Raw genomic sequence first — 22,910 nt, 5'->3', positions numbered from 1 at the left:
TGCACAGAGCCGGTGTCGCGGAGGCATTCGGCGACACGCGGCAAAAAGAGGACCGCAGCGGGCCTTGGTGAGTGCGATGAGGGGGAGGAGTCAGATTTCTCTGTCTCCTCCCACCACTCATCGCAGAGTGTCCCGGGCTCGTCGTCAGCGAGGAAAAGAGGACGGCCGCCGACGACCGGCGAATATGTTGGCCTCGCAGAGGCCAAACTTAGGCTGGCCGAGGCTTCGCAGCTGGAGGCCGAGGCAAGGGAGGTGGCGGCGATATTCGACCCGGGAGCCCCCGTGCCGAGACCATCGCGGTCGAGCGTCCCGCTCCCGGACGAGACGGATATAGCGGAAAATTTCCGCAACCGTCCAACGCGGGATGTCGCGGCCGCTATATTGGAGAGCCTGGATGAAGTGGCCAGGATCTCCGGCGTGTCAAAGGGGCTGAAGGGCAATTTGGCCCGCGCCCTGAGGGTGGCCGCCTTAAACGGCAGGGTAGGGGTGTCCGAGCTGGCAGTGAGGTCGGCTACCGACGCCACGCGTGTCCTGGAGGCCGAAAATGCCGTCCTCAGGGGGCAAATGATAGAGCTGCAGGCGGAGGTGGCCCGGCTCCGGCAGGTGGTGGAGGCGAGAACGGCTGCTGCCGCAATGCCTCCGCCGCTGCGCCCGGGAGAGGGCTCAGTATCGCCGCCGATCGTCGGCGCCCGGGATTGCCATCGCTCCGGGCAAGAAAAGTCCACGCCACCACCTGCGGCTGCGCCCGCAGATTTTCTGGCACAAATAGGCGCTCTGATAGACGCCAAATTGGCGTCATTCAGGAGGGAGCTCGCGCCGCGAACGGACTCGGCCCTGCGGTCGGTGGCCCCTGGGCCGTCCGTCCCCACACAGTCTTCGGACAGGGTGGGGCGGAAGACGAAGAAGAAGAAGAAAGGTGGGAAAGCTGGGGCGGCTAAAGCGGCCCAGACGGAGCCCGCTCGACCGCGAGCAGAATCGGCGCTACACTCTGCCGCGCCCCCACCCCAGGAGGCGTGGTCCCAGGTGGTTGGCCGGAAGGCTAAAAAGGCGGCTGCCAAGGCCACTGCGGCCGCGAATAGAAAAGGACGGGTGGTCCCGGCGGCCCCCAGGAAGACACCCCTGCCTCCTCGACCGCCACGCACAGCAGCGGTTACCATAACGGTTCCGTCTGGCGTGGACATTACTTACGCGCAGGCGATGGCCACTGCCAGGTCCAAGGTGGACCTGGCAGAAATTGGCATCGCCTCGCTGAGGCCGCGAAGGGCGGTGACTGGGGGGTTAATTTTGGAGGTCCCTGGCACCGATGGGGCCGCCAAGGCCACCGTCCTCGCCACAAAAGTGGCGGAAGCGCTGGCAGGCACCGGCGTAAAGGTCGCGCGACCGGTCAAAAAAGCTGTCCTTAGGGTGCGCGGCCTGGTCGATTCGACTACGCCGGCGGAGGTCGCTGCGGCTGTTGCCCGCGTGGGCGGGTGCAGCGAGGGGGACATCAATACCGGCGAAATCCGGTCTTCCCCCTCGGGATTGGGCACCCTTTGGGTCCGATGTCCTGCCGCGGCCGCTCGCAGGGTTGCTGTCGCGGGCAGGATAACCGTCGGCTGGACCCAGGCAGCCGTGGAGGCCCTGAGTGCCCGGCCTCTGCAGTGTTACCGTTGCCTTGGTGTTGGCCACACCAGTCAGCGGTGCACTTCTGCCGAGGATAGGTCCGACTGCTGCTATAGATGCGGCAATCGGGACCATAAGGTGGCAGCCTGTACGGCCACGCCCAATTGTCCGCTTTGTGCGGGCGCGGGCAAGCCGTCTGGTCACCGCCTCGGCAGCCGGGCATGTCCTGCCAGTGTGAGGCGAGGCAAGGTAGGCGGCCAAAGGTCGTCTGCCAGATTCAATAAAAAAGGGAAGGTAACCACGATGGCCAAGGCAGCGACCACCGTGGCCAGCAACGAAAAGGCGGCACCGCCTGATGCTACCGCCGCACCCGCGGGGGCGAATGGGGCCACTAAAGTCCCTGACGCCACCGCATCCGCGGCAGTGACGGCGATGGACACGGCTGTGTAATGGGGCCCCCGGGCCCGATAATACAAGTTAACCTCAACTGCTCGGCCAGAGCGCAGGATCTCCTGTTTCAATGCCTGGCCGAGCGGGGTGCCGGGTTGGCAGTCGTGGCGGAGCCGCACAGGGTCCCCAAACATCCACACTGGATGGGGGACTCGATTGGCTCCGCCGCGATTATTTGGGCTGGGAGGCCGGGGTCCCCGCCGTGCTCGCTTATCGAGCGCGGCCTGGGATACGTGGCCGTCGATTGGGGCGGCACCGCGGTTGTGGCGATATACGCACCTCCAAGGTGGTCCCTCGAAGAGTTTGAGCAGTATCTGGACGGGGTAGGGAGATGCGTCTCCCGCTGCCATCCCCGTCCGGTGCTGGTCCTGGGGGACTTTAATGCCAAGGCCACGGCTTGGGGTTCCCCCGGGACTGATTCGAGGGGCCGGGAGGTGCTGGATTGGGCGGCGGGACTGGAGCTCCGTCTCCTGAACACGGGCTCGGTCCATACGTGCGTGCGGCATAACGGGGGGTCCATCGTTGACCTTTCGTGGGCAACGCCCCAGGCCGCGCGCCGTATTACGGGGTGGAGGGTGGCGGAAGGGGTCGAGACGTTGTCTGACCACAGATACATAGTTCTCGACCTCTCCGCCGCCCCACCATCGACACTCCGTCGTCGCCCCGCCGATGAAGGTTCGCCTCGACCGCGGTGGGCGCTGAAGCGCCTCGACCAGGACGCTCTGATGGCGGCGGCCCACGTCGTGGCCTGGCCAGCAACACCGGCCGGGCCAGTCGACGGGAATGGGGAGGCCCATTGGTTCCGTGGCGCAATGACGTCCATTTGCGACGTAGCCATGCCCCGGGCCAGGGTCTTCCCGAGGAAGGCGGTGTACTGGTGGTCGCGCGCGATAGCGGAGTTACGCACCGAGTGCGTCCGCGCGCGACGCCAGTACGCTCGCGCCCGTCGACGACGACGTACGGACGACGTTCTGGCTGCCCAGCTGTACGGGCGATATCGGGAGAAGGTGGTCGCCCTGCAGCTGGCCATCAGGCGAGCGAAGGACCAGGCCTGGCGCGATCTCCTCGGCTCTCTAAACCGAGATCCGTGGGGGCGCCCATACAAGATGGCATTGGGACGATTGCGTCCCTGGGCGCCCCCCGTGACGGAGAGCCTGGATCCGGGGCTGCTCGGGCGGGTCGTGGACGCTTTATTCCCCGTTAGCGGGGAGGCGTCCCGGCCTGTCCCTGAGCCAGAGGAACATGAGTGGTCCCCGGATCTTGAGGTCGCGCCGGAGGAGATGGCCGGGGTCGTCAAATGGCTCCGGGGCAAGAATACCGCCCCGGGGCCGGACGGTATCCCCGGCCGGGTCTGGCTGCTCGCCGCGAGCGTCCTGGGCGAGAGGCTGAGGAGCCTCTACTCTGGGCTCCTGAGGTCGGGGACGTTCCCCGACCTATGGAGAGAAAGTCGGATGGTCCTCTTGAGGAAGGATGGGAGGCCGGGGGATTCTCCCTCCGCGTACCGGCCCATTTGTCTCCTGGATGAGGCGGGAAAGATCTTCGAGAAGATCATTGTTGCCCGCCTCTCCAGACACCTGTCCCGCGACGGCCCAGATCTGGCGGACTGCCAGTTTGGCTTCCGGGAGGGGCGATCGACGGTCGACGCTATCGACCGTGTCAAGTCCCTCTCGGACAATGCCGTGGCAAGGGGCGGGGTGTGCTTGGCGGTGTCCATTGACATCGTCAATGCGTTCAACACCCTGCCCTGGTCCGCCATTAGGGAGGCCCTCGTTTATCACCAAGTGCCTCGCTATCTGAGGCGGGTGATCGGGGCCTACCTGCGGGATAGGTGGGTCGAATACCCGGGCCGGTACGGGATGATACGGAGGGAAGTGGACCGCGGGGTCCCGCAGGGGTCCGTTTTAGGACCGCTCCTGTGGGACCTGGGTTACAACGCGGTCCTGGAGAAGGCCTCCCTGCCCGACGGTACCACCCTCGTCTGCTACGCGGACGACACGTTGGTGGTCGCCGTCGGGAGTACCTTCGAGAGGACCATCCGTCGAGCAGAGGTTGCGGTGGCAGCCGTCGTCGCGAGGATCCGCGATCTGGGGCTGAAAATAGCCCCGGAGAAGGCCGAGGCTGTCTGGTTCCACGGACGGCCTCGGTCTCGGCCACCGGCCAGATCGTGGATCCGGGTTGGAGAAGCCTGCGTCGAGGTGAAGTCCGAGTTGAAATATCTCGGACTGATACTCGACAGCCGCTGGAGCTTCGATGCGCATCTCGACCGTCTCGTCCCCCGAGTCGAAAAGGCGGCGGCCTCTTTGGGCCGTCTGCTGCCCAACCTCGGGGGACCGGGAGATTTGGTGCGCCGCCTATACCTGGGCGTGGTGCGGTCTATGGCCTTATACGGTGCCCCAATCTGGGCGCCGTACGTGATGACCAGCCGGCGCAACACGCTGTTGTTGCGCCGGCTGCAGAGGCGGATGGCCATCCGCCTCATAAGAGGTTACCGCACCACGTCTACCGTGGCGGCGCTTGCTCTGGCGGGTGAACTTCCTTTCGAGCTTCAAGCGGCGGTGCGCGCCTATGTTTATAGGCGCACTGGCATCGCCAGCCGTGCTCGAGGGGCCCCGCCGGAGCGTGAGACGGTCGAGGGCTTCGAGCTCCAGGCCCGGCGACTAGCGCTCGCCAGATGGCGTGCCGAGCTTTGCTCCCACGCCGGCGAGCGCGTCCCCGGGGCTCTCCTGCCGCACTTCACCTCGTGGCGGGAGAGACGGCATGGCAGGCTCTCCTACCGAGCGACGCAGGTGTTCACCGGGCATGGCTGCTTCGGTGTCTACCTGTGTCGCATCGGACGGGAAGCGACGACGGTGTGCCACCATTGTGGCGCGGAGGAAGACTCGGCGCAGCACACGCTGGAGGAATGTCCCGCCTTTTCAGCGCTGCGCCGAGTCCTAAAACGAGAAGTCGGGCACGACCTCGCACTCTCCAGCCTAGTTGGGGCCATGCTGGAGGGCCCGGGGAAGTGGGCGGCAGCAATCTCTTTCTGCGAGGAGGTTATGTCGCGGAAGGAGGCTGCCGAGCGGGATCGGGAGCTTACAGATCCCGCCCGACGTGCCCGGGGACGGCGTGCGCGCCCACGCCGAGAAACCCCGGGCAGCTGAGAGTAGGCGGGCGGCGGGTGTACCAGAATATGCTGGTTTCATTGCCCGCCGCCCGCCAACAGAGGAGGACGTCCACTGTTGGGAGTGGGGGATGACGAGTCGCCTGAGGGAGGCGAAGGTTAACTGTGATCCTCCTCCAGTATACTCGTCGTCCCCCCGGCGGCCGCTGTGATCAGGGCGGGGGCCCTGGTCACCCATCGCGCGGTCGCCGTGTCGGGGCGGTGCGGGGTGCGACCCCTCGCGCCGCCGAATTTAAATGGATTTTAGGGGGGAGGATTATATCTCCCCACGGGACGCGGCCGGCCATCGTTACCATAGTGATGGCCGGCCAGGCGAGGGGGAGCCGCGGTAGTGTTCTTCAAGAGTTCCCGTGGCTCCCCCGTTGAATCGCCAGCGATCGGTCCTGCGTCCTCAGGTCGCCGTGAAGGTTATGTCAAGGTTATGTCAAGGTTATGTCAAGGTTATGTCAAGGTTATGTCAAGGTTATGTCAAGGTTATGTCAAGGTTATGTCAAGGTTATGTCAAGGTTATGTCAAGGTTATGTCAAGGTTATGTCAAGGTTATGTCAAGGTTATGTCAAGGTTATGTCAAGGTTATGTCAAGGTTATGTCAAGGTTATGTCAAGGTTATGTCAAGGTTATGTCAAGGTTATGTCAAGGTTATGTCAAGGTTATGTCAAGGTTATGTCAAGGTTATGTCAAGGTTATGTCAAGGTTATGTCAAGGTTATGTCAAGGTTATGTCAAGGTTATGTCAAGGTTATGTCAAGGTTATGTCAAGGTTATGTCAAGGTTATGTCAAGGTTATGTCAAGGTTATGTCAAGGTTCCCCCCCGTGTCCGCTACCTTGTCGTGGTGGGGGGGCTTCGTGCCCTAATGATCCTCAAGGCTGTGCCGGCGGGGAATTTATTCCCTGGCAGGTTCTACCATGCCGGAGTGGCTTGAGGTGAGGGGCCAACTAAAGTCGGACGCATACCGTAAACCTGTGGTCATGTTTTCCAGGAACGGGGGTCTTGCCTTAACCGGCCGGGCCGCGAGGATGACAACCTCTCTAAAAAATCCCTAGCCCCAAGCAGTGTTGCGCGGTGATGAGGGTGTAGCTGGAGTAAGCGCCAGCTATGGTTGGTGGGTGCACCAATTTTTAGCGGACAACCCCGGGGTACCTGGCGACCCCCCGGGCGTATTAGCCTTCCCCGGGTATGGCGGCTCTGCCCGGGGTGACCTTCTTTCCGACCACACTCGTGGGACCAATTATGGATTCTTTTAAACAAATAACCGGGGAGGGGGGAAACGAGCGTGAGGTGGAGGTGCGCGGGCCTATCGTGCGCCTCAAAAGATGCACAGAGCCGGTGTCGCGGAGGCATTCGGCGACACGCGGCAAAAAGAGGACCGCAGCGGGCCTTGGTGAGTGCGATGAGGGGGAGGAGTCAGATTTCTCTGTCTCCTCCCACCACTCATCGCAGAGTGTCCCGGGCTCGTCGTCAGCGAGGAAAAGAGGACGGCCGCCGACGACCGGCGAATATGTTGGCCTCGCAGAGGCCAAACTTAGGCTGGCCGAGGCTTCGCAGCTGGAGGCCGAGGCAAGGGAGGTGGCGGCGATATTCGACCCGGGAGCCCCCGTGCCGAGACCATCGCGGTCGAGCGTCCCGCTCCCGGACGAGACGGATATAGCGGAAAATTTCCGCAACCGTCCAACGCGGGATGTCGCGGCCGCTATATTGGAGAGCCTGGATGAAGTGGCCAGGATCTCCGGCGTGTCAAAGGGGCTGAAGGGCAATTTGGCCCGCGCCCTAAGGGTGGCCGCCTTAAACGGCAGGGTGGGGGTGTCCGAGCTTGCGGTTAGGTCAGCTACCGACGCCACGCGTGCCCTGGAGGCAGAGAATGCCGTCCTCAGGGGGCAAATGACGGAGCTGCGGGCGGAGGTGGCTCGGCTCCGGCAGGTGGTGGAGGCGAGTACGGCTGCTGCCGCAATGCCTCCGCCGCCGCGCCCGGGAGAGGGCTCAGTATCGCCGCCGATCGTCGCCGCCCGGGACTGCCAACGCTCCGGGCAAGAAAAGTCCTCGCCCCCACATGCGACTGCGCCCGCAGATTTTCTGGCGCAGATAAGCGCCCTGATAGACGCCAAATTGGCGTCATTCAGGAGGGAGCTCGCGCCGCGAACGGACTCGGCCCTGCGATCGGTGGCACCTGGGCCGTCCGTCCCCTCACAGTCTTCGGACAGGGTGGGGCGGAAGACGAAGAAGAAGAAGAAAGGTGGGAAAGCTGGGGCGGCTATAGCGGCCCAGACGGAGCCCGCTCGACCGCGAGCAGAATCGGCGCTACCCTCTGCCGCGCCTCCGCCCCAGGAGGCGTGGTCCCAGGTGGTTGGCCGCAAGGCTAAAAAGGCGGCTGCCAAGGCCACTGCGGCGGCGAATAATAAAAAAGGACGGGTGGTCCCGGCGGCCCCCAGGAAGACACCCCTGCCTCCGCGACCGCCACGCACAGCAGCGGTTACCATAACGGTTCCGTCTGGCGTGGACATTACTTACGCGCAGGCGATGGCCACTGCCAGGTCCAAGGTGGACCTGGCAGAAATTGGCATCGCCTCGCTGAGGCCGCGAAGGGCGGTGACTGGGGGGTTAATTTTGGAAGTCCCTGGCACCGATGGGGCCGCCAAGGCCACCGTCCTCGCCACAAAAGTGGCGGAAGCGCTGGCAGGCACCGGCGTAAAGGTCGCGCGTCCGGTCAAAAAAGCTGACCTTAGGGTGCGCGGCCTGGTCGATTCGACCACGCCGGCGGAGGTCGCTGCGGCTGTTGCCCGCGTGGGCGGGTGCAGCGAGGGGGACATCAATACCGGCGAAATCCGGTCTTCCCCCTCGGGATTGGGCACCCTCTGGGTCCGATGTCCTGCCGCGGCCGCTCGCAAGGTTGCTGTCGCGGGCCGGATAACCGTCGGCTGGACCCATGCAGCCGTGGAGGCCCTGAGTGCCCGGCCTCTGCAGTGTTACCGTTGCCTTGATGTTGGCCACACCAGTCAGCGGTGCACTTCTGCCGAGGATAGGTCCGACTGCTGCTATAGATGCGGCAGTCGGGACCATAAGGTGGCAGCCTGTACGGCCACGCCCAATTGTCCGCTTTGTGCGGGCGCGGGAAGGCCGTCTGGTCACCGCCTCGGCAGCCGGGCGTGTCCTGTCAGTGCGAGGCGAGGCAAGGTAGGCGGCCAGAGGTCGTCTGCCAGATTCAATAAAAAAGGGAAGGAAACCACGATGGCCAAGGCAGCGACCACCGTGGCCAGCAACGGAAAGGCAGCATCGCCTGATGCTGACGCCGCGCCCGCGTGGGCGGATGGGGCCATTACAGTCCCAGACGCCACCGCATCCGCGGCCGTGACGGCGATGGACACGGCTGTGTAATGGGGCCCCCGGGCCCGATAATACAAGTTAACCTCAACTGCTCGGCCAGAGCGCAGGATCTCCTGTTTCAATGCCTGGCCGAGCGGGGTGCCGGGTTGGCAGTCGTGGCGGAGCCGCACAGGGTCCCCAAACATCCACACTGGATGGGGGACTCGATTGGCTCCGCCGCGATTATTTGGGCTGGAAGGCCGGGGTCCCCGCCGTGCTCGCTTATCGAGCGCGGTCTGGGATACGTGGCCGTTGATTGGGGCGGCACCGCGGTTGTGGCGATATACGCACCTCCGAGGTGGTCCTTCGAAGAGTTTGAACAGTATCTGGACGGGGTAGGGAGATGCGTCTCCCGCTGCCATCCCCGACCGGTACTGGTCCTGGGGGACTTCAATGCCAAGGCCACGGCTTGGGGTTCCCCCGGGACTGACTCGAGGGGCCGGGAGGTGCAGGATTGGGCGGCGGGACTGGAGCTCCGTCTCCTGAACACGGGCTCGGTCCATACGTGCGTGCGGCATAACGGGGGGTCCATCGTTGACCTTTCGTGGGCAACGCCCCCGGCCGCGCGCCGTATTACGGGGTGGAAGGTGGCGGAAGGGGTCGAGACGTTGTCTGACCACAGATACATAGTTCTCGACCTCTCCGCCGCCCCACCATCGACACCCCGTCGTCGCCCCGCCGATGAGGGTTCGCCTCAACCGCGGTGGGCGCTGAAGCGCCTCGACCAGGACGCTCTGATGGCGGCAGCCCACGTCGTGGCCTGGCCAGCAACACCGGCCGGGCCAGTCGACGGGAATGGGGAGGCCCATTGGTTCCGGGGCGCAATGACGTCGATTTGCGACGTCGCCATGCCCCGGGCCAGGGTCTTCCCGAGGAAGGCGGTGTACTGGTGGTCGCGCGCGATAGCGGAATTACGCACCGAGTGCGTCCGCGCGCGACGCCAGTACGCTCGCGCCCGTCGACGACGACGCACGGACGACGTTCTGGCTGCCCAACTGTACGGGCGATATCGGGAGAAGGTGGTCGCCCTGCAGCTGGCCATCAGGCGAGCGAAGAACCAGGCCTGGCGCGATCTCCTCGGCTCTCTGAACCGAGATACGTGGGGGCGCCCATACAAGATGGCATTGGGACGATTACGTCCCTGGGCGCCCCCCGTGACGGAGAGCCTGGATCCGGGGCTGCTCGGGCGGGTCGTGGGCGCTTTATTCCCCGTTAGCGGGGAGGCGTCCCGGCCCGTCCCTGAGCCAGAGGAACATGAGTGGTCCCCGGATCTTGAGGTCGCGCCGGAGGAGATGGCCGGGGTCGTCAAATGGCTCCGGGGCAAGAATACCGCCCCGGGGCCGGACGGTATCCCCGGCCGGGTCTGGTTGCTCGCCGCGAGCGTCCTGGGGGAGAGGCTGAGGAACCTCTACTCTGGGCTCCTGAGGTCGGGGACGATCCCCGACCTATGGAGAGAAAGTCGGATGGTCCTCTTGAGGAAGGATGGGAGGCCGGGGGATTCTCCCTCCGCGTACCGGCCCATTTGTCTCCTGGATGAGGCGGGCAAGATCTTCGAGAAGATCATTGTTGCCCGCCTCTCCAGACACCTGTCCCGCGACGGCCCCGATCTGGCGGACTGCCAGTTTGGCTTCCGGGAGGGGCGATCGACTGTCGACGCTATCGACCGTCTCAAGTCCCTCTCGGACAATGCCGTGGCAAGGGGTGGGGTGTGCTTGGCGGTGTCCATTGACATCGTCAATGCGTTCAACACCCTGCCCTGGTCCGCCATTAGGGAGGCACTCGTCGATCACCAGGTGCCTCCCTATCTGAGGCGGGTGATCGGGGCCTACCTGCGGGACAGGTGGGTCGAATACCCGGGCCGGTACGGGATGATACGGAGGGGAGTGGACTGCGGGGTCCCGCAGGGGTCCGTTTTAGGACCACTCCTGTGGGACCTGGGTTACAACGCGGTCCTGGAGAAGGCCTCCCTGCCCGACGGTGCCACCCTCATCTGCTACGCGGACGACACGTTGGTGGTCGCCGTCGGGAGTACTTTCGAGAGGACCATCCGACGAGCAGAGGTTGCGGTGGCAGCCGTCGTCGCGAGGATCCGCGATCTGGGGCTGAAAATAGCCCCGGAGAAGGCCGAGGCTGTCTGGTTCCACGGACGGCCTCGGTCTCGGCCACCGGCCAGATCGTGGATCCGGGTTGGAGAAGCCTGCGTCGAGGTGAAGTCCGAGTTGAAATATCTCGGACTGATACTCGACAGCCGCTGGAGCTTCGATGCGCATCTCGACCGTCTCGTCCCCCGAGTCGAAAAGGCGGCGGCCTCTTTGGGCCGCCTGCTGCCCAACCTCGGGGGACCGGGAGATTTGGTGCGCCGCCTATACCTGGGCGTGGTGCGGTCTATGGCCTTATACGGTGCCCCAATCTGGGCGCCGTACGTGATGACCAGCCGGCGCAACACGCTGTTGTTGCGCCGGCTGCAGAGGCGGATGGCCATCCGCCTCATAAGAGGTTACCGCACCACGTCTACCGTGGCGGCGCTTGCTCTGGCGGGAGAAATTCCCTTCGAGCTTCAGGCGGTGGTGCGCGCCTATGTTTATAGGCGCACAAGCATCGCCAGCCGTGCTCGAGGGGCCCCGCCGGAGCGAGAGACGGTCGAGGGCTTCGAGCTCCAGGCCCGGCGACTAGCGCTCGCCAGATGGCGTGACGAGCTTTGCTCCCACGCCGGCGAGCGCGTCCCCGGGGCTCTCCTGCCGCACTTCACCTCGTGGCGGGAGAGACTGCATGGCAGGCTCTCCTACCGAGCGACGCAGGTGTTCACCGGGCATGGCTGCTTCGGTGTCTACCTGTGTCGCATCGGGCGGGAAGCGACGACGGTGTGCCACCACTGTGGCGCGGAGGAAGACTCGGCGCAGCACACGCTGGAGGAATGTCCCGCCTTTTCAGCGCTGCGCCGAGTCCTAAAACGAGAAGTCGGCCACGACCTCGCACTCCCCAGCCTCGTTGGGGCCATGCTGGAGGGCCCGGGGAAGTGGGCGGCAGCAATCTCTTTCTGCGAGGAGGTTATGTCGCGGAAGGAGGCTGCCGAGCGGGATCGGGAGCTTACAGATCCCGCCCGACGTGCCCGGGGACGGCGTGCGCGCCCACGCCAAGAAACCCCGGGCAGCTGAGAGTAGGCGGGCGGCGGGTGTACCAGAATATGCTGGTTTCATTGCCCGCCGCCCGCCAACAGAGGAGGACGTCCACTGTTGGGAGTGGGGGATGACAAGTCGCCGGAAGGAGGCGAGGGTTAACTGTGATCCTCCTCCGGTATACTCGTCGTCCCCCCGGCGGCCGCTGTGATCAGGGCGGGGGCCCTGGTCACCTATCGCGCGGTCGCCGTGTCGGGGCGGTGCGGGGTGCGACCCCTCGCGCCGCCGAATTTAAATGGATTTTAGGGGGGAGGATTTATCTCCCCCCGGGACGCGGCCGGTCATCGTTACCATCTTGATGGCCGGCCAGGCGAGGGGGAGCCGCGGTAGTGTTCTTCAAGAGTTCCCGTGGCTCCCCCGTTGAATCGCCAGCGATCGGTCCTGCGTCCTCTGGTCGCCGTGGAGGTTTTAGTGGGTCAATCCCCACACTACCTTCGTCCCGCTCCCCCGGGCGGGGCGGGGGTGTCTGGCGAGCAGATTTCCTCCACGTAAAATAAAAAAAAAAAAAAAAAAAAAAAGGTTATGTCAAGGTTATGTCAAGGTTATGTCAAGGTTATGTCAAGGTTATGTCAAGGTTATGTCAAGGTTATGTCAAGGTTCGACCACGCCGGCGGAGGTCGCTGCGGCTGTTGCCCGCGTGGGCGGGTGCAGCGAGGCGGACATCAATACCGGCGAAATCCGGTCTTCCCCCTCGGGATTGGGCACCCTATGGGTCCGATGTCCTGCCGCCGCCGCTCGCAAGGTTGCTGTCGCGGGCCGGATAACTGTCGGCTGGACCCAGGCAGCCGTGGAGGCCCTGAGTGCCCGGCCTCTGCAGTGTTACCGTTGCCTTGGTGTTGGCCACACCAGTCAGCGGTGCACTTCTGCCGAGGATAGGTCCGACTGCTGCTATAGATGCGGCAGTCGGGACCATAAGGTGGCAGCCTGTACGGCCACACCCAATTGTCCCCTTTGTGCGGGCGCGGGCAAGCCGTCTGGTCACCGCCTCGGCAGCCGGGCATGTCCTGCCGGTGCGGGGCGAGGCAAGGGAGGCGGCCAGAGGCCGTCTGCCAGACTTAATAAAAAAGGGAAGGTAACCACGATGGCCAAGGCAGCGACCACCGTGGCCAGCAACGGAAAGGCAGCAACGCCTGATGCTACCGCCGCGCCCGCGGGGGCGGATGGGGCCATTAAAGTCCCAGACGCCACCGCATCCGCGGCCGTGACGGCGATGGACACGGCTGCGTAATGGGGCCCCCGGGCCCGATAATACAAGTGAACCTCAACTGCTCGGCCAGAGCGCAGGATCTCCTGTTTCAATGCCTGGCCGAGCGGGGTGCCGGGTTGGCAGTCGTGGCGGAGCCGTACAACGTCCCCAAACATCCACACTGGATGGGGGACTCGATTGGCTCCGCCGCGATTATTTGGGCTGGGAGGTCGGGGTTCCCGCCGTGCTCGCTTATCGAGCGTGGCCTGGGATACGTGGCCGTTGATTGGGACGGCACCGCGGTTGTGGCGATATACGCACCTCCAAGGTGGTCCCTCGAAGAGTTTGAGCAGTATCTGCACGGGGTAGGGAGATGCGTCTCCCGCTGCCATCCCCGTCCGGTGCTGGTTCTGGGGGACTTCAATGCCAAGGCCACGGCTTGGGGTTCCCCCGGGACTGACTCGAGGGGCCAGGAGGTGCTTGATTGGGCGGCGGGACTGGAGCTCCGTCTCCTGAACACGGGCTCGGTCCATACGTGCGTGCGGCATAACGGGGGGTCCATCGTTGACCTTTCGTGGGCAACGCCCCCGGCCGCGCGCCGTATTACGGGGTGGAGGGTGGCGGAAGGGGTCGAGACGTTGTCTGACCACAGATACATAGTTCTCGACCTCTCCGCCGCCCCACCGTCGACACTCCGTCGTCGCCCCGCCGATGAAGGTTCGCCTCGACCGCGGTGGGCGCTGAAGCGCCTCGACCAGGACGCTCTGATGGCGGCAGCCCACGTCGTGGCCTGGCCAGCAACACCGACCGGGCCAGTCGACGGGAATGGGGAGGCCCATTGGTTCCGGGGCGCAATGACGTCGATTTGCGACGTCGCCATGCCCCGGGCCAGGGTCTTCCCGAGGAAGGCGGTGTACTGGTGGTCGCGCGAAATAGCGGAATTACGCACCGAGTGCGTTCGCGCGCGACGCCAGTACGCTCGCGCCCGTCGACGACGACGTACGGACGACGTGCTGGCTGCCCAACTGTGCGGGCGATATCGGGAGAAGGTGGTCGCCCTGCAGCTGGCCATCAGGCGGGCGAAGGACCAGGCCTGGCGCGATCTCCTCGGCTCTCTGAACCGAGATCCGTGGGGGCGCCCATACAAGATGGCATTGGGACGATTGCGTCCCTGGGCGCCGCCCGTGTCGGAGAGCCTGGATCCGGGGCTGCTCGGGCGGGTCGTGGGCGCTTTATTCCCCGTTAGCGGGGAGGCGTCCCGGCCTGTCCCTGAGCCAGAGGAACATGAGTGGTCCCCGGATCTTGAGGTCGCGCCGGAGGAGATGGCCGGGGTCGTCAAATGGCTCCGGGGCAAGAATACCGCCCCGGGGCCGGACGGTATCCCCGGCCGGGTCTGGCTGCTCGCCGCGAGCGTCCTGGGCGAGAGGCTGAGGAGCCTCTACTCTGGGCTCCTGAGGTCGGGGACGTTCCCCGACCTATGGAGAGAAAGTCGGATGGTCCTCTTGAGGAAGGATGGGAGGCCGGGGGATTCTCCCTCCGCGTACCGGCCCATTTGTCTCCTGGATGAGGCGGGCAAGATCTTCGAGAAGATCATCGTTGCCCGCCTCTCCAGACACCTGTCCCGCGACGGCCCCGATCTAGCGGACTGCCAGTTTGGCTTCCGGGAGGGGCGATCGACGGTCGACGCTATCGAGCGTCTCAAGTCCCTCTCGGACAATGCCGTGGCAAGGGGCGGGGTGTGCTTGGCGGTGTCCATTGACATCGTCAATGCGTTCAACACCCTGCCCTGGTCCGCCATTAGGGAGGCCCTCGTCGATCACCAGGTGCCTCCATATCTAAGGCGGGTGATCGGAGCCTACCTGCGGGACAGGTGGGTCGAATACCCGGGCCGGTACGGGATGATACGGAGGGAAGTGGACCGCGGGGTCCCGCAGGGGTCCGTTTTAGGACCGCTCCTGTGGGACCTGGGTTACAACGCGGTCCTGGAAAAGGCCTCCCTGCCCGAAGGTGCCACCCTCGTCTGCTACGCGGACGACACGTTGGTGGTCGCCGTCGGGAGTACCTTCGAGAGGACCATCCGACGAGCAGAGGTTGCGGTGGCAGCCGTCGTCGCGAGGATCCGCGATCTGGGGCTGAAAATAGCCCCGGAGAAGGCCGAGGCTGTCTGGTTTCACGGACGGCCTCGGTCTCGGCCACCGGCCAGATCGTGGATCCGGGTTGGAGAAGCCTGCGTCGAGGTGAAGTCCGAGTTGAAATATCTCGGACTGATCCTCGACAGCCGCTGGAGCTTCGATGCGCATCTCGACCGTCTCGTCCCCCGAGTCGAAAAGGCTGCGGCCTCTTTGGGCCGCCTGCTGCCCAACCTCGGGGGACCGGGAGATTTGGTGCGCCGCCTATACCTGGGCGTGGTGCGGTCTATGGCCTTATACGGTGCCCCAATATGGGCGCCGTACGTGATGACCAGCCGGCGCAACACGGTGTTGTTGCGCCGGCTGCAGAGGCGGATGGCCATCCGCCTCATAAGAGGTTACCGCACCACGTCTACCGTGGCGGCGCTTGCTCTGGCGGGAGAAATTCCCTTCGAGCTTCAGGCGGCGGTGCGCGCCTATGTTTATAGGCGCACAAGCATCGCCAGCCGTGCTCGAGGGGCCCCGCCGGAGCGAGAGACGGTCGACGGCTTCGAGCTCCAGGCCCGGAGACTAGCGCTCGCCAGATGGCGTGCCGAGCTTTGCTCCCACGCCGGCGAGCGCGTCCCCGGGGCTCTCCTGCCGCACTTCACCTCGTGGCAGGAGAGACGGCATGGCAGGCTCTCCTACCGAGCGACGCAGGTGTTCACCGGGCATGGCTGCTTCGGTGTCTACCTGTGTCGCATCGGGCGGGAAGCGACGACGGTGTGCCACCACTGTGGCGCGGAGGAAGACTCGGCGCAGCACACGCTGGAGGAATGTCCCGCCTTTTCAGCGCTGCGCCGAGTCCTAAAACGGGAAGTCGGTCACGACCTCGCACTCTCCAGCCTAGTTGGGGCCATGCTGGAGAGCCCGGGGAAGTGGGCGGCAGCAATCTCTTTCTGCGAGGATGTTATGTCGCGGAAGGAGGCTGCCGAGCGGGATCGGGAGCTTACAGATCCCGCCCGACGTGCCCGGGGACGGCGTGCGCGCCCACGCCGAGAAACCCCGGGCAGCTGAGAGTAGGCGGGCGGCGGGTGTACCAGTACATGCTGGTTTCATTGCCCGCCGCCCGCCAACAGAGGAGGACCTCCCCTGTTGTGAGTGGGGGATGGCGAGTCGCCTGAAGGAGGCGAGGGCTAATCGTGATCCTCCTCCAACATACTCGTCGTCCCCCTGGCGGCCGCTGTGATCAGGGCGGGGGCCCTGGTCACCTATCGCGCGGTCGCCGTGTCGGGGCGGTGCGGGGTGCGACCCCTCGCGCCGCCGAATTTAAATGGATTTAAGGGGGGAGGATTTATCTCCCCCCGGGACGCGGCCGGCCATCGTTACCATCTTGATGGCCGGCCAGGCGAGGGGGAGCCGCGGTAGTGTTCTTCAAGAGTTCCCGTGGCTCCCCCGTTGAATCGCCAGCGATCGGTCCTGCGTCCTCAGGTCGCCGTGGAGGTTTTAGTGGGTCAATCCCCACACTACCCTCGTCTCGCTCCCCCGGGCGGGGCGAGGGTGTCTGGCGAGCAGATTTCCTCCACGTAAAATAAAAAAAAAAAAAAAAAAAAAAAAAAAAAAAAAAAGGTTATGTCAAGGTTATGTCAAGGTTATGTCAAGGTTATGTCAAGGTTATGTCAAGGTTATGTCAAGGTTATGTCAAGGTTATGTCAAGGTTCCCCCCCATGTCCGCTACCTTGTCGTGGTGGGGGGGCTTCGTGCCCTAATGATCCTCAAGGCTGTGCCGGCGGGGAATTTATTCCCTGGCAGGTTCTACCATGCCGGAGTGGCTTGAGGTGAGGGGCCAACTAAAGTCGGACACATACCGTAAACCTGTGGTCATGTTTTACAGGAACGGGGGTCTTGCCTTAACCGGCCGGGCCGCGAGGATGACAGCCTCTCTAAAAAATCCCTAGCCCCAAGCAGTGTTGCGCGGTGAAGAGGGCGTAGCTGGAGTAAGCGCCAGCTATGGTTGGTGGGTGCACCAATCGTTAGCGGACAACCCCGGGGTACCTGGCGACCCCCCGGGCGTATTAGCCTTCCCCGGGTATGGCGGCTCTACCCGGGGTGACCTCCTTTCCGACCACACTCGTGGGATTAAGTATGGAGTCTACTTTTTCACAAACAACCGGGGAGGGGGGAAACGAGCGTGAGGTGGAGGTGCGCGGGCCTATCGTGCGCCTCAAAAGATGCACAGAGCCGGTGTCGCGGAGGCATTCGGCGACACGCGGCAAAAAGAGGACCGCAGCGGGCCTTGGTGAGTGCGATGAGGGGGAGGAGTCAGATTTCTCTGTCTCCTCCCACCACTCATCGCAGAGTGTCCCGGGCTCGTCGTCAGCGAGGAAAAGAGGACGGCCGCCGACGACCGGCGAATATGTTGGCCTCGCAGAGGCCAAACTTAGGCTGGCCGAGGCTTCGCAGCTGGAGGCCGAGGCAAGGGAGGTGGCGGCGATATTCGACCCGGGAGCCCCCGTGCCGAGACCATCGCGGTCGAGCGTCCCGCTCCCGGACGAGACGGATATAGCGGAAAATTTCCGCAACCGTCCAACGCGGGATGTCGCGGCCGCTATATTGGAGAGCCTGGATGAAGTGGCCAGGATCTCCGGCGTGTCAAAGGGGCTGAAGGGCAATTTGGCCCGCGCCCTCAGGGTGGCCGCCTTAAACGGCAGGGTGGGGGTGTCCGAGCTTGCGGTTAGGTCAGCTACCGACGCCACGCGTGCCCTGGAGGCAGAGAATGCCGTCCTCAGGGGGCAAATGACGGAGCTGCGGGCGGAGGTGGCTCGGCTCCGGCAGGTGGTGGAGGCGAGTACGGCTGCTGCCGCAATGCCTCCGCCGCCGCGCCCGGGAGAGGGCTCAGTATCGCCGCCGATCGTCGCCGCCCGGGACTGCCAACGCTCCGGGCAAGAAAAGTCCTCGCCCCCACATGCGACTGCGCCCGCAGATTTTCTGGCGCAGATAAGCGCCCTGATAGACGCCAAATTGGCGTCATTCAGGAGGGAGCTCGCGCCGCGAACGGACTCGGCCCTGCGATCGGTGGCACCTGGGCCGTCCGTCCCCTCACAGTCTTCGGACAGGGTGGGGCGGAAGACGAAGAAGAAGAAGAAAGGTGGGAAAGCTGGGGCGGCTATAGCGGCCCAGACGGAGCCCGCTCGACCGCGAGCAGAATCGGCGCTACCCTCTGCCGCGCCTCCGCCCCAGGAGGCGTGGTCCCAGGTGGTTGGCCGCAAGGCTAAAAAGGCGGCTGCCAAGGCCACTGCGGCGGCGAATAATAAAAAAGGACGGGTGGTCCCGGCGGCCCCCAGGAAGACACCCCTGCCTCCGCGACCGCCACGCACAGCAGCGGTTACCATAACGGTTCCGTCTGGCGTGGACATTACTTACGCGCAGGCGATGGCCACTGCCAGGTCCAAGGTGGACCTGGCAGAAATTGGCATCGCCTCGCTGAGGCCGCGAAGGGCGGTGACTGGGGGGTTAATTTTGGAAGTCCCTGGCACCGATGGGGCCGCCAAGGCCACCGTCCTCGCCACAAAAGTGGCGGAAGCGCTGGCAGGCACCGGCGTAAAGGTCGCGCGTCCGGTCAAAAAAGCTGACCTTAGGGTGCGCGGCCTGGTCGATTCGACCACGCCGGCGGAGGTCGCTGCGGCTGTTGCCCGCGTGGGCGGGTGCAGCGAGGGGGACATCAATACCGGCGAAATCCGGTCTTCCCCCTCGGGATTGGGCACCCTCTGGGTCCGATGTCCTGCCGCGGCCGCTCGCAAGGTTGCTGTCGCGGGCCGGATAACCGTCGGCTGGACCCATGCAGCCGTGGAGGCCCTGAGTGCCCGGCCTCTGCAGTGCTACCGTTGCCTTGATGTTGGCCACACCAGTCAGCGGTGCACTTCTGCCGAGGATAGGTCCGACTGCTGCTATAGATGCGGCAGTCGGGACCATAAGGTGGCAGCCTGTACGGCCACGCCCAATTGTCCGCTTTGTGCGGGCGCGGGCAGGCCTTCTGGTCACCGCCTCGGCGGCCGGGCGTGTCCTGTCAGTGCGAGGCGAGGCAAGGTAGGCGGCCAAAGGTCGTCTGCCAGATTCAATAAAAAAGGGAAGGAAACCACGATGGCCAAGGCAGCGACCACCGTGGCCAGCAACGAAAAGGCGGCACCGCCTGATGCTACCGCCGCACCCGCGGGGGCGAATGGGGCCACTAAAGTCCCTGACGCCACCGCATCCGCGGCCGTGACGGCGATGGACACGGCTGTGTAATGGGGCCCCCGGGCCCGATTATACAAGTTAACCTCAACTGCTCGGCCAGAGCGCAGGATCTCCTGTTTCAATGCCTGGCCGAGCGGGGTGCCGGGTTGGCAGTCGTGGCGGAGCCGCACAGGGTCCCCAAACATCCACACTGGATGGGGGACTCGATTGGCTCCGCCGCGATTATTTGGGCTGGGAGGCCGGGGTCCCCGCCGTGCTCGCTTATCGAGCGCGGCCTGGGATACGTGGCCGTTGATTGGGGCGGCACCGCGGTTGTGGCGATATACGCACCTCCAAGGTGGTCCCTCGAAGAGTTTGAGCAGTATCTGGACGGGGTAGGGAGATGCGTCTCCCGCTGCCATCCCCGTCCGGTGCTGGTCCTGGGGGACTTCAATGCCAAGGCCTCGGCTTGGAGTTCCTCCGGGACTGACTCGAGGGGCCGGGAGGTGCTGGATTGGGCAGCGGGACTGGAGCTCCGTCTCCTGAACAAGGGCTCGGTCCATACGTGCGTGCGGCATAACGGGGGGTCCATCGTTGACCTTTCGTGGGCAACGCCCCCGGCCGCGCGCCGTATTACGGGGTGGAGGGTGGCGGAAGGGGTCGAGACGTTGTCTGACCACAGATACATAGTTCTCGACCTCTCCGCCGCCCTACCATCGACACCCCGTCGTCACCCCGCCGATGAAGGTTCGCCTCAGCCGCGGTGGGCGCTGAAGCGCCTCGACCAGGACGCTCTGATGGCGGCAGCACACGTCGTGGCCTGGCCAGCAACACCGGCCGGGCCAGTCGACGGGAATGGGGAGGCCCATTGGTTCCGGGGCGCAATGACGTCGATTTGCGACGTCGCCATGCCCCGGGCCAGGGTCTTCCCGAGGAAGGCGGTGTACTGGTGGTCGCGCGAAATAGCGGAATTACGCACCGAGTGCGTCCGCGCGCGACGCCAGTACGCTCGCGCCCGTCGACGACGACGAACGGACGACGTGCTGGCTGCCCAGCTGTACGGGCTATATCGGGAGAAGGTGGTCGCCCTGCAGCTGGCCATCAGGCGGGCAAAGGACCAGGCCTGGCGCGATCTCCTCGGCTCTCTGGACCGAGATCCGTGGGGGCGCCCATACAAGATGGCCCTGGGACGATTGCGTCCCTGGGCGCCCCCCGTGACGGAGAGCCTGGATCCGGGGCTGCTCGGGCGGGTCGTGGACGCTTTATTCCCCGTTAGCGGGGAGGCGTCCCGGTCCGTCCCTGAGACAGAGGAACATGAGTGGTCCCCGGATCTTGAGGTCGCGCCGGAGGAGATGGCCGGGGTCGTCAATTGGCTCCGGGGCAAGAATACCGCCCCGGGGCCGGACGGTATCCCCGGCCGGGTCTGGTTGCTCGCCACGAGCGTCCTGGGGGAGAGGCTGAGGAGCCTCTACTCGGGTCTCCTGAGGTCGGGGACGTTCCCCGACCTATGGAGAGAAAGTCGGATGGTCCTCTTGAGGAAGGATGGGAGGCCGGAGGATTCTCCCTCCGCGTACCGGCCCATTTGTCTCCTGGATGAGGCGGGCAAGATCTTCGAGAAGATCATTGTTGCCCGCCTCTCCAGACACCTGTCCCGAGACGGCCCAGATCTAGCGGACTGCCAGTTTGGCTTCCGGGAGGGGCGATCGACGGTCGACGCTATCGACCGTCTCAAGTCCCTCTCGGACAATGCCGTGGCAAGGGGCGGGGTGTGCTTGGCGGTGTCCATTGACATCGTCAATGCGTTCAACACCCTGCCCTGGTCCGCCATCAGGGGGGCCCTCGTCGATCACCAGGTGCCTCCCTATCTGAGGCGGGTGATCGGGGCCTACCTGCGGGATAGGTGGGTAGAATACCCCGGCCGGTACGGGATGATTCGGAGGGAGGTGGACTGCGGGGTCCCGCAGGGGTCCGTGCTAGGACCGCTCCTGTGGGACCTGGGTTACAGCGCGGTCCTGGAAAAGGCCTCCCTGCCCGACGGTGCCACCCTCGTCTGCTACGCGGACGACACGTTGGTGGTCGCCGTCGGGAGTACCTTCGAGAGGACCATCCGACGAGCAGAGGTTGCGGTGGCAGCCGTCGTCGCGAGGATCCGCGATCTGGGGCTGAAAATAGCCCCGGAGAAGGCCGAGGCTGTCTGGTTCCACGGACGGCCTCGGTCTCGGCCACCGGCCAGATCGTGGATCCGGGTTGGAGAAGCCTGCGTAGAGGTGAAGTCCGAGTTGAAATATCTCGGACTGATCCTCGACAGCCGCTGGAGCTTCGATGCGCATCTCGACCGTCTCGTCCCCCGAGTCGAAAAGGCGGCGGCCTCTTTGGGCCGCCTGCTGCCCAACCTCGGGGGACCGGGAGATTTGGTGCGCCGCCTATACCTGGGCGTGGTGCGGTCTATGGCCTTATACGGTGCCCCAATATGGGCGCCGTACGTGATGTCCAGTCGACGCAACACGCTCTTGTTGCGCCGGCTGCAGAGGCGGATGGCCATCCGCCTCATAAGAGGTTACCGCACCACGTCTACCGTGGCGGCGCTTGCTCTGGCGGGAGAACTTCCCTTCGAGCTTCATGCGGCGTTGCGCGCCTATGTTTATAGGCGCACAAGCATCGCCAGCCGTGCTCGAGGGGCCCCGCCGGAGCGAGAGACGGTCGAGGGCTTCGAGCTCCAGGCCCGGCGACTAGCGCTCGCCAGATGGCGTGCCGAGCTTTGCTCCCACGCCGGCGAGCGCGTTCCCGGGGCTCTCCTGCCGCACTTCACCTCGTGGCGGAAGAGACGGCATGGCAGGCTCTCCTACCGAGCGACGCAGGTGTTCACCGGGCATGGCTGCTTCGGTGTCTACCTGTGTCGCATCGGGCGGGAAGCGACGACGGTGTGCCACCATTGTGGCGCGGAGGAAGACTCGGCGCAGCACACGCTGGAGGAATGTCCCGCCTTTTCAGCGCTGCGTCGAGTCCTAAAACGGGAAGTCGGTCGCGACCTTGCACTCTCCAGCCTAGTTGGGGCCATGCTGGAGGGCCCGGGGAAGTGGGCGGCAGCAATCTCTTTCTGCGAGGAGGTTATGTCGCGGAAGGAGGCTGCCGAGCGGGATCGGGAGCTTACAGATCTCGCCCGACGTGCCCGGGGACGGCGTGCGCGCCCACGCCGAGAAACCCCGGGCAGCTGAGAGTAGGCGGGCGGCGGGTGTACCAGAACATGCTGGTTTCATTGCCCGCCGCCCGCCAACAGAGGAGGACGTCCACTGTTGGGAGTGGGGGATGACGAGTCGCCTGAGGGAGGCGAGGGTTAACTGTAATCCTCCTCCAATATACTCGTCGTCCCCCCGGCGGCCGCTGTGATCAGGGCGGGGGCCCTGGTCACCTATCGCGCGGTCGCCGTGTCGGGGCGGTGCGGGATGCGACCCCTCGCGCCGCCGAATTTAAATGGATTTTAGGGGGGAGGATTTATCTACCCCCGGGACGCGGCCGGCCAACGTTACCATCTTGATGGCCGGCCAGGCGAGGGGGAGCCGCGGTAGTGTTCTTCAAGAGTTCCCGTGGCTCCCCCGTTGAATCGCCAGCGATCGGTCCTGCGTCCTCAGGTCGCCGTGGAGGTTTTAGTGGG

The sequence above is a fragment of the Megalopta genalis genome, chromosome 11, assembly GCF_051020955.1.
Source record: "Megalopta genalis isolate 19385.01 chromosome 11, iyMegGena1_principal, whole genome shotgun sequence".
Taxonomy (NCBI): Eukaryota; Metazoa; Arthropoda; class Insecta; order Hymenoptera; family Halictidae; genus Megalopta; species Megalopta genalis.
The sequence above is the reverse complement of the archived record's forward strand: the minus strand, read 5'-3'. Positions refer to the sequence as shown.